The sequence below is a fragment of the Capsicum annuum genome, chromosome 1 (assembly GCF_002878395.1).
Source record: "Capsicum annuum cultivar UCD-10X-F1 chromosome 1, UCD10Xv1.1, whole genome shotgun sequence".
In the NCBI taxonomy this organism is placed as follows: domain Eukaryota; kingdom Viridiplantae; phylum Streptophyta; class Magnoliopsida; order Solanales; family Solanaceae; genus Capsicum; species Capsicum annuum.
The window spans coordinates 178,246,369-178,255,759 of NC_061111.1; the positions used below are offsets into that span (position 1 = coordinate 178,246,369).

At 32.4% G+C, this 9,391-nt stretch overlaps 1 long non-coding RNA gene across 4 annotated transcripts; it reads right to left on the reverse strand.

The window, feature by feature from the left end:
* Nucleotides 1-284: 284 nt before the first annotated feature.
* LOC107852127 lies at nt 285-8,238 on the reverse strand. 4 transcript variants are annotated; one of them, XR_007052733.1, is made up of 6 exons: nt 7,086-8,222; nt 3,389-4,211; nt 3,213-3,299; nt 3,023-3,135; nt 2,509-2,923; nt 285-463 (listed from the first exon to the last, which is right to left on the reverse strand). It is a non-coding gene; the product is annotated as an uncharacterized LOC107852127 (long non-coding RNA). The 4 variants fall into 4 exon arrangements; XR_001669300.2 differs by lacking the exon at nt 3,023-3,135 and having other exon boundaries at nt 7,086-8,238; XR_007052727.1 differs by having other exon boundaries at nt 2,509-3,135.
* Nucleotides 8,239-9,391: the final 1,153 nt, after the last annotated feature.

Here is a 9,391-nt window from a genome sequence, read left to right on the forward strand (position 1 = left end):
ATGAAGAACCATTGCAATAACACTATTCAATAATTGTTGATCTTTTGCAATGATTTTTCACTACCTATGGCAACAGTTTTTGACACCTGTTGCAACGATTTTCGAATCTTTTGCAATATTTTTTTGCCACCTATTATTGCAGCTAGTTTAAATACCAATTGATATATATAAATAGAGAGAATTATATTAATACACAATTATATATATACATCACAACAAAATCTTTTTTTAATAGTTCAAATTAAAATATCCAACAAACTAGTAATCTAAATGCAAAAGTAAAATGTTAAAGTCAAACGGTCATTAGTTTTCCCATAAAGTATCAAGTTTGAGTGGCGATAAGTTTCACAAAATTCAATATCAAAAAGATCAATACTAAAATATCTATAAATAATTCGAAAATTTTCTCAAGGTCGGTCAATTTCTTCATCACTTTCTTCATCTTCTCCTTTATTTTGAAAATCTATAAAAAGTGAAAAAATAATCTCAATTAGTACTTAAAGGACAACGTATTTAATTTTCAATTAGAACATAGAAGAACACCTATAAATAGAGCATAAACGATCTTAATAGCAAATGAATAAATTATTTATACAAATTAGTAAAAGAAATATAATTCACGACAACTAAATCAAGAAACAAAAATAAAAAGAAAAAGGAATAATTAGTAACTCAAGAAGATAAATAGATTTATACCCCAAGAATGAACATTCAAATGAGAAAGAACCTCGCCACAATTGTAGAGAAACTAATGCAATAACATGAAAGAAAATACTGAAATGGTTAACAATTTTCAATGTAAAATTGGTCAAAGAGAATACTGTACATATTTGAACATATATCAAGCGTTCAATTGGTAAAGAGTTTAGCTATGGTATCTAAATCTGTCCAAACAATATACCATGAGGATGTTTAGACCATTGTAGTCTTGTCCATGATTCAGCTCATGTTTGAGCCACGACAAGCCCTCACTTGTGGACAAGTAGACTCTTTTTTTACACCATGCCCTTTCGGAAGGAGGTTAGCCAGGTGCAGCTTGCTGCAGTGGGGTGAAAAACCTGAAAGAAGTAGCTCAAACCACAGCTGACAAAAAGGCAGCATGCAAGAAACGCCTATCTCTGGAAACATTAACTGCGATGCGTAATTTACATGCTTTAAGCATTTAGATACAAGTTTCAGTATCTAGATCAAATACTCATCCATAAACTACAGTTTGCTACCGTAGAGCCTCTTAAATTTTTGCACGAGTCAATTCTTTTTATATGCCTTTGGCTTTTGGCCTTTTTCCTCAGTACTAGGTTCCTCTTTGTCCAACTCAGTACTAGGGTGAAAAGCCTAGACACAACTTTTTCACATCTTTTAGCCATACTTGTAGCCACATCAACATCCAATTTTTTATTTCCTAATCCTCATCAACATTTAGCACAGTCAATAGTAATAGATGATCTTCCACTATGGTCCTTTTTTGTCTCTATTTTAAATTATTTGTATCTCATTTGCCTTTAAGGATTCCTTTATACCTACTCCAGTACAAGCAACACTAGAAACTATAGACTTGGGACTATGGGGTCTTGGGTCTTCTTTAATATAAAACTCAAGGGTCATTAATAACTTTCAGTCTTAAGAGTCATCTCTAAGGACCTGAGCAATATCAGACATGGCAGTTCTATTATATTTGGAAGAAGGGAGGGTGTAAAGAGACTCAAGCATTGGAGAGACAATGTATGAATTTTTTACAAACTCTGAGGCATTCCCGCATCATCACTTCTCCCCATAAATGCAATAGGTTACTCACTAGTAGGCAATATATTTGAAGAAGTTCCCTTTTTTGCAGGTAACCTTCATTCACAGAGTTTTTCAGTAGTTTTCTCAAATATTAGGATGTCCTCTTCACAAATGTCTACTTCAACACTTTGACTTGAGATGATTCCAATACTAAGTCCCTAATTTAGGTTATTTAAAGAAAGAGAAATTTCCCCCTTAGTCATGATAGACTCATTTTCATGTACGTTCATTGAAATCAATTCAAAGAGCGGCTTACAGAGACCTCTGTTGTAGTTTCCTAATATGCTACTTTGATATTATTGTTGTAACGACTCTAGGAGTTTATCTGAGTAAAGTTTATCGAGCACAGGAATTTTGTTTAGGCTTAAATGATTTATAGGTCAAAGGAGGGAACTAATACTGGGTTACCATTAAGGAATTTCATAACTCCTTAGTTAGAGGAGTGGTTTTGATTCAGATAGTAGTGGTTGGAGACTGGAGTTTGACATTATTAGCTCCACTCTATAACATGCATAGTAGTTTGCGATTCAAAACCCTATCTATTCAGCCTTAACAGAAGTTTCAAAACTCCACATCCATATTTCCCAAGGCATTTCACGGACAAAATAACACAGACATAGTAATTTTAAGAACTTTGGGTCATAATAGCTATATATTTCCACAAATACACTCAGTACTCTTACCAATAAAGGGCGAGAAGAAGAAGAAGAAAAGAAGACAGACCTTCATTGTTACTCCCAATAAATGGACGATTGATTTGTTGAATAGCAGTCTCTTCCCTTGACGAATGAGCATTGAATCTTAGCATATTAGGATCAAGTGTTAATCCTAGATTTTGACATTACAATTATGCAATGATGTTCATTGTAACATCTCGTTCAATGGCATCTCTTTGAGCCTGCATTCTTTCTTGTATCCTCTTTTCTAGTTCATCCATTCTTTTTTCCACCAATTCATCCGCAACAATATTTGAAGAGGGTCCAGAATCACTTATTTTTTATTTCAAAAGAGACTTGGTCACCCTGCATCCATATAGTCTTACTCATCCTGGATGATCAAGACCCATAACTGTTATGAATGCATCAACTGATTGACTACCATCTTCACTTTCTTGAGTTTCTACTCTCTCCATTTCAAGCTACAAGTCAGATCCAAAACGAGCAAGTAAATTGAGTTGAATCAATATTTAATAAAGAACAAATGATCTTGACCAATTTTGAATTAGAAAATTTCATACTATTTATTTGTAATATCTTCAGATGAATCCTTTTACACTCGTCCAGATTTACTTTTTTTAGTATCCACAAAGAATTCTTTATTTGACACAGCACCTGAATTTTCCTTTTTTTTCTAGTTACACGCAAGTCAACATTAAAAAAATTTCAAGTCAACAAGTTCATAGTAACAAATATAAAAGAACACCAAACCTCGCGGATTACAGGAAAACTTGTTTTCCCAACAGTGTGAGGATACTTCCACATTTTCCGATTCTGTTTGTTAGCATCAGACTTATCCTGCAAGACAATTGGTAGAGATTAGTTTTAAAATAAATTAAAGTAGTGATTATGAAACAAAGTAATAACTGTACATATTCATATAATACCTTAGCTTCTTTGGAGTTTCAATACTGAAGCAAATCAGCAAATACAGGTTCTGGAACAGTTTTAGACCTTGCAGTGGTCAAGAAACCATCAACACTCTTCCATCTAAAAGTCCCACATATAGAGCAATTCTCAGCGTTCTCATTGTCCTTCCAGAATAACATGCAATCATTAGGGCATGCATGTATTTTTTCATGATCAAGACCCAAATCTCTTATCATATTTCTGGCCTTATTGAAAGACTCTGGTATCTGAGCAAAGGGAAATGCCTCTTTTATCAACACTAACAAATCTGAAAATGCTACATTACTCAACCCATGCAATGATTTAAACAAGAAAAAACGAATGGTGAAGCTCAAGTTACTAAAATTTTCACACCCCGGATATAATTGTTGCTTTCCATCCTCCAATAATTTAAAAAAATTCTTTGCATCTTCAGGTAATCCCTCTCCATCCCCTTCTTCATGTCCCAATTCAGCCTCTACATTTCTAAATGTATCGTGAAGTAGTCCATCAATATCATCTCGCATATTTGAACCTTCATCATCATTGATTGGATGATGTGTCTTTCTCGAGGAAGCATTTTCTCCACGGAAAGTCCATTTAGTGTAACCAGCATGAAACCCTCTAGAAAGCAAGTGATCCTCCACCACATCTCTATAATGCCAATAATGATTCTTGCGGTCTTTACAAGGACATAATATCTCATTTCCTTGAGAAGCTCATTCAAATACCTTCTCAAGAAAGTTTTTCACTCCATGTTGGAACTCATCAGACCATATTAAATAATTCATCCAACTTTTATCCTTACTATCCATTATAATCCTACATAACGCACCGAAATCACAAAAATTAAAACAAAGTATGATCAACAAATATATCATCTTCAATTAAACAAATTAAATCAAATTATGATCCACAAATATATCATCTTCAACTAAACAAATTAAAACAAATCCTTGTCCATAAATTAAGCTTTGTTATAGCAGATGGGAAATAGATATTACTAGATGCTATCTTAATTTCATCACACAATTATAACGGTTTGCAGATTCATTCTTGGGAAATAGATATTACTAGATAAAGTATGCGTGATATATAAAAACATGAACCAAATCGTCAACTGTGCAAAAAACTATGGACAGATAAAGTATTCCAGTGCCCAGGATCAAGAACATCTGGAAGAAGGTACACAATCTTAACATTTATGATTTTCTATTAACAATTGTGCTTTCACCTCGACTAATCCAACCAAGACTTATAGAAAGGGATGATTCACCTAATATGACCTCTTCTGAGATTTCAACCTTGTTTCTAAGGTTGTTACTCCAGATCTGTGTTTCTTTTTGGAAACAGTAGTCTCTTCTTTTTTTCACTCTAATAGCTAGGTCAACCCCTTTGGAATAGTTAGGGAGAGTTCGTCAGTAGATTATGTGTAGAATTAAAATACTCTTGTTACATCTTTTGGCAGGGAAAGGTAACTATGTCAAATCAATATCCCAAGTAAAATCATAATATGCTTCTCTTACGGCAGGTTGCATGTAGAATCAATATCCCCGGTAACATCATAACATGTTTCTCTCACAAGCGTGCAAGAGTCACTGTAATGGCCTTGGAAATAAATTTGGAAAGTGGATATAAGAATGTAAGTTGCATGCTTAGCCCGATTAGTGGCCAAAGAATCAAACTTGACACAAGAAAATTGGCAGAGAAGGGGTTTTCAACTATGTTCTACATGAACTTTTCTGTTGGAGGAACATAGAAACAATTAGTAGTTTACTCATTCACTGTCCAATAACAGATCAACCTTGGATCATTTTTTTAAACCTTGGCAACTTTCCTTAAATATGATGGGGTCTAAAATTAATGATGGCGAGGAATACAAATGAACATTCTTAGATGCTGGAGTAGAAAAGCAATTCAGGGAGGCAGAACAAATAGTGGAATAGAATCCCTGCATGTATATGATGAATTCAACAAAAAGAGATGGATGCAAGGTATTCTGAAGAGTCAATGGAATACAAAAGATCAAGTTAAATGGCATAAATATTTTTCTCTTTTAGTATAAAATAGAAATTGTAAATGACGCTGAATCTTTGATATATCTCATTGATCTAGGACTCACTGTAAGGATAGAAAATAGACTTTCACTTTTTTCGTTGTAATACCTGTATAGATCAACACTTTCCTAGTGCTAAATAATTCTTGTAATAGCGGGACATTAGCGCACCAGACTGCCCTTTATTAGCTAAACAGGCTGTAAAGAAAATCTTGTGTCTTTTTATAACTCCAAGTTTTCTACATTCTCAACTCTCCTAATACAACAATTTTATTAGAATGAAAAAAGTTACCATAAATACCAGATACTTTTCTGTACTTCTTTTACTTCTCGTAGGTGAGCCAATCTTTGAGTATTAGAGATGAGGTAGTCGCTGCTTGTTGAAAGCCTGACCTTTTTGTCACTATTTTTATTTTCAATGGATGAGTTTGAATAGTATTTTGTTTTCAAGAATTCAAAAACTAGAAAGAAAACAGTACTATTATTTACTGTCTAGTCAAAACTGTAGGGTGGTACTGGAGAAAAGGATTGTTTTTGCCAAATAGTGTAGGGATAAAGTGTACCAAGAAACCACTTGTAGATTCCCATTTCACTTTTAACAAATGAAGACTACTTAGATGAAGGTCAACTTACCGTTTAGGTCGATTACGAGGAGCTGCAGGTTTTTTCTCTAATGGAGTGACTGCACTGCCATCCTCCTCCTCACCTTCCCTTATCATTTAATTTACTGCAAGCAATATGAAGGAGATAGGATGGCCAAATTTAATCTGGACCAAAAATAGGTCTTCCACTTCACCTGTGGTCTCATAATGTTTTTAAAACCATTGGTGATCATTGTGGTGACTGGATCGAAACAGAAGAGGAAACACAATTGAGAAATCATCTCTAATAGGCGAGGATCAGAGTTTGTGGTGATGGTAGTAGTATTCCCAAAGAGGTGACAGTCGGAAATGGAGGACTCAGGTATAATATGCAACTCTGGACAGATTACCGGCGAGAGGGGTGGCAGGAGAAGATAACACGAGCAGCTCCTTTACTCAGCAGATTTTGAGGAAAAATTTGAAGGGTAAAGAGGTGACGTATGGACCAGTGCTCTTTCTAAAGAAGCATGTGAGGAGCAGGGGGTTCCTTTTGAAGAATTAACAGAGTTAAAATAATTAACCTGGAAGTTCCTCGAAGCTTATCAACAACAACAACAACGTACCCAATATATTCCCACCAAGTAGGGTCTGGGGAGGGTAAGTGTAGTGTACATACGCAACAGGCATCAATCAAGAAAGTTTTACAGTAGCAAATAACAGGATAGCAAAGATGATCAAAATAACACATTTCTCGCCTATTATCTTATATAACCTACAGAAAGAGAACAGGCATGTAGATTCTAAAGATTTGAAATTTTTATATCACTTACCTAAGTAACCAAGAAAATCAAACATAGCACATTTAAGACAATCTCCGGTACAATCTACATAAATTTCATAAGATTTCCAAAATTCACAAATAGACATATAGATTCTAAAGATCGGAACTTCTTAAATCACTTACCCAAGTAACTATATCAATTCACATTATGAAAAGCAAGCTATTAAGCATAAACTCATGGGATTTAATTCTACCCAATAGACAATACAGAAAAGTACCTAATTTTCTGTCTGCTCTGCTAATTTTTTATCGGGCAATTGTAAATTGGATTGATGGTCGGAGCGGCGAACGGAGCGGCGGTCGTAGCAGCAGTCAGAGCGGCTGGGAAGTCGGCGCTGTGTTGTCGACTGAGTGAGAGCAAGTTGATGAGACAGTACTGTACTGAAACGTTATTATGTATATATAATTTTTTAATTTTTGTAATATATTTTTTAAATTTTTATTATATATTTTTTAAACTTTTGGCAGAATTTGTGAAAAAATAGGGAGGAAAAAATAAAAAACGATGCAATAGGTTTTTTTTCAAAAACGTGTTGCCATAGGTGACTCTATGGCAACGGTTACAGAATTCGTTGCTATAACATACCCTATTGCAATGGTAATCCACCAATTGAAACGGTTATTGAAGTACTAGAACAAATTTTTTTTTGAAATGGTTGAAACCATTGCAATAGACCATCTATCGCAACACTTTTGGAACCGTTGCCAAAAGATCGTTGCAATAGGGGTAATTTCTAGTAGTGTCTATTTATGAAAAATGTTGAATATTTTTTGAATCTTACAACTTACAAAGTGCAAGTTTATTCACTTGTCATATATACAAAGAAATTTTTTTTGGCACATACTTATTTATCAAATAGATAACTAATATCATAAAGTTATTTTTGAAAATCCATAAAAGGAAAAAAAAAAATAAAGAGCGAAGAGCATTTTTCAAGATAGAAAAGACATACAATTAATTTCTTTTAAAAAATTACAAAGCATAAAAAAATATAGTATGACCCATGAAATTACAAGAAAAATAAAATAAAGAAAAGGCTAGAGTTTAAAGAAAAAGATATTTTTCTTTTATCATTAAAATTTGGCCAGTAAAAAATTTGACATTTTCAGGTCCTCCAACACCGTGCACAAGTCATTGACTTGTTTAAGGTGGATGCATATTCGACGGTGGTCGTCAAAATTGCTTTAAATTCTTTCTATGGATTTCTATTTTAAGCTTTCCAAGCACCTGAATTAATAAAATTATAATTCATATACAATAACAAACACAACATAATAAAAGTGATTTGAAAGTGATAGTTGTATATGAACCATAAAGTAATACCGAATCAATTTTTAAGATTACAACACTTCTCCGTCAACTTGTGAAACATTTGTTGAAGCATTTGATCAATATATATATAGTTAGTTAGTTAGTTAGTTAGTTAGTTAGTTAGTTAGCTAGCTAGTTAGTTAGATGTGAAATTAGGTGATTAAGTGAAGAATTGAAAAAATCAAAAAACAAATAAATTGAATACTTACAATTTAATATACATAATTGTATAATTATTTCTAATAATGATTCTGTTTCAAATTTAGAAAATGCTAATGCCCCTTACCAGCTTTATTTTTATACATTTTCATCTTTAAATCCTTATAACTATGTATTTTACTCTATTTAATTAAATTGTATCCCTTGCACTCCCTTATTTATTAGATAAGGTTTAAAGATTATAAAGCTAAGAAAGTGAAGAGTTGAAAATATTATTATGTAGATTTTAGTGTCATTAAAAGCTTTTAATGAAGGATTTGTAACTAAAAAATTATGAAAAATTTATATTTAAGATTTTTTAGGAGGAAAAATGTTTAAAAAAAAAAAAAGAAAAAAAAAACTAAATAGTAATGGAGCTCATAAAAAAGTGTCACGTTAAAATATTTAATATATATAAACGACAAAGTTAATTTTATTAGTGGTTGAATTACAAAGACGAAAAAATTTATTTGAATATTGGAGTTTTAGAAACGCATGTTCAAATTAATTGTGTAGTGTAATAGCACAATAATTTTTTATTTTTTAATAAAGAAAACCTATTCCTCGTTAACATGAAACATTTCTGCATGGTGTGTATCTTTCATCGTCTAAATTATTTTAATCATTTAAAATCAACGAATGAAAAATTTATGATAGAACCTACAACATAATCCAGATTAATTTTGTGAAATAAGAGTTTAGTTACATTAAAAATAGAATACGGCATGTTAGAATATATCATCCTAAGTTTTTTTTCCTCTTACAGACAAAGGACAATTTATTTTTCATAAATAAAATGAAGCACAAATTAAAAAAAATTAAAAGTATCAAAATATTTTTTAAAGAATATAACATTACAAAGAAAATAGAATATTTTATTTCAGGATTCTTGCCACGAATATTTATATTCAATCGGTAAAAGAGAAAAATAGAATGAAAATCACCGCTTACCATATAAAGAATCACAAGTAGGAATTAAGGTTGTGTTTAGTATGAAGAATAATATTTTTTTTA